Here is a 2724-nt window from a genome sequence, read left to right on the forward strand (position 1 = left end):
TACTATTTTAATAATTAAAATGAAACACTGCTTTTTTATTTTAAACTGGGATAATATGTGTTCTTTTTAATCATATTTAATATCTTTTTTTTCCTTCTTAACATCAGCAAATTTTAAAAAGGTTTCCAAAGGTGGACCAGTTAGAATTTATGTAAACGCTGCGCTACGCTCGACAGACAACTGTCCGCGCATTTTACTTTCTCGGTCAAATCCTCGAAAAGAATAGATTTAAATTCAATTGAAACAAAAGAAAATATTCAAAATACTCACATGATCACGGGACCTCGGTGAAAAGTACAAACGGACAGATGCTATCCTCAAAATTTGCAATAAATAAATAATCAGGAAAGCACAAACAGACGGGTGTTATCCTAAAAATTTGCAATACAATAAATAATCAACACCCTCGAGTTTTGTGGCAGGTCATCAAACTAACCCTGAATGGAGGTCTATCGATAATCAATTACACGTCCCGATTTGAAGGAGAATAAAAATCCAAAAAAGGGGGACTTAAAAACAACACACATCTAAACTGCGGTAAATAAATTACGTCGTACCTATGTATTGAGGCCGCGAGCGTTAGGAATAAAATACAGGTGTTAAAATAACGCTGTCCACCCGCGTGTAATAATGTGAGCGGGCACAGTTTAGGTGAGAGAGCGTGAGTAAAAAGTGAGTGGTGGTCGAGTGAGGTTTGTCGTGTGTTAGACCAGGGCTGAGAAAAGATAGCTCTCTGTCATGTTGTGGTATGATGATGGTGCTGTTGATGAGAACCCGATAAGGATGATGGCGCTGCTGGTATGATGGTGCTGTCGATGAAAATACGATAATGATAATGCCACTGATGGCGCTGTTGATGAGAACACGATAATGATGATTGCGCTGCTGGTACAGAGTATGACGGTGCTGTCGATGAAAATACGATAATGATAGTACTTGAAGTTGCTGTGGTGATGAGAACACAGCAATGATGACAGCGCTGCTGGTATGATGGTGCTGTCGATGAAAATACGATAATGATGATGCCACTGACGGTGTGTTGTTGTTGATGATGAATATTCGATAATGAGGAATGATGCATTTGCTGTAAAAAGTACATTGTGTTAGCTTTACTTCTCTTTTCAAATTGAATTTAAATGAGAGTAATGTATAATTATTTTTTTTTTTATGAATACCTGCATGTGTTTTTACGGTTCTGTACAGCCAAGAAAAAAAATTCCCTCTGGAATAATAAAGTACTAACTTATCTCATCTTATCTTATCTAATGCTGGTATTTGCCTGACATGGTGTCTCTTGCTACTGCGGGTTCAGAGCGTGTTTTTATCCTGTTCTCTTACATTACCCTCCACTTCCTGACTTAATTCACCATGATCACTGCCATCGTTGTTTCAACGCAGTTTTAAGTGATACGGAGACTTTGGTACACACGTTTAAGTAAGAAGTAGATCTAGATAGCATTTTGAATATAGTCGAAAGTATTGCCTCTGAGGCTTCACCAAGACTATGATTAGATAAATCATCATCATCATCATCATCATCATCATCATCATCATCATCATCATCATCATCACAAGCACAAGAACCAGCTACAGCAAACATAAATTATGAGAGTTGTATTATGCCCGAAACAACAGCAGTATGAACAATAAAACACGCAGTCACATTAAAACATAATAGTGACCAATATAAAACACAGCTCCGGGACCCATGCTGGCTGTGTGTCTGCACGACATGCACTCAGGGCGAACTCACCTGGTCTATATCACTCGGTGGTCACTGCGAAACTGGCAGGTGATAGCTTACAAAGTGGTAACTTACTGCCTAGGTCCTTTTTGCAAAATACCAATCCAAACGATCCTTCCACCGAAATATGAAGTTTACTCGGTTTCTTCCAGAAACGAAACAATATCATTAAAACTGAAGGATAAAAAATTTCTCGATCGAAAGGGGGACATGTGACCCTTTCTGCTACTCCATACGTCCCCTGCGTCCTAACAGTCCCAGAAATGTCGCAAGAGTCTAGTAAAAACTACGATCCAAAAATGTTACACTTACATTTTTATTCGCCAACTCGTGGTAGGGCTGGCTGTTTATCTCCAGGCGATCTCTCCATTACTTAACGTATAATTAGCCAGTTGTGTGCTCGGGAATATATGAATTGCATTAGAAACGCTTCAGCTATGAAAGCAAAACCTAAACTAACACCATCTGTCTGAATATTTGAATTACGTCTGGCGTGGGACTACTCATATTGGTGTGCGTTTAACTGTCAGTTCATTTTATGTGTACTTATATGGACAGGCTTAATGTAATTTTAAACTCGTGGTGAAAGGCAGTCGACAGGGGGGAGGTTTGAGTGTAGACTAGCCGCAGAAGAGCAAATCATAATGTCTAAACCAATTGTTTAAAATGTGCAAACCCTCCAGCTTAAGAAAATGAGTCAAAGGAGACAAAAACAATAGACAAATTAGTTTTTTAAAATAAGTAAATAAAGGCTCAGTGTTCAACGTTTGGATGTCCAAATTAAATGACAACTTTAGTTACCACGAGATAGGTAGAGTAATTAGATCTATTAATCCAGGGTTTATTCTTTCCTTGTTTTAATTCTACGTGTACAAACAATAGACCTAACAAAAATATTTTACCAGCGTCAGTGATGTAACAGTTAGGCACTTCGCTATCGCGCAGAGATGATGCGAGTTCGATTCCTATGTGGGAGGGGT

This window comes from Aplysia californica, unplaced genomic scaffold, assembly GCF_000002075.1.
Source record: "Aplysia californica isolate F4 #8 unplaced genomic scaffold, AplCal3.0 scaffold00212, whole genome shotgun sequence".
Taxonomy (NCBI): Eukaryota; Metazoa; Mollusca; class Gastropoda; order Aplysiida; family Aplysiidae; genus Aplysia; species Aplysia californica.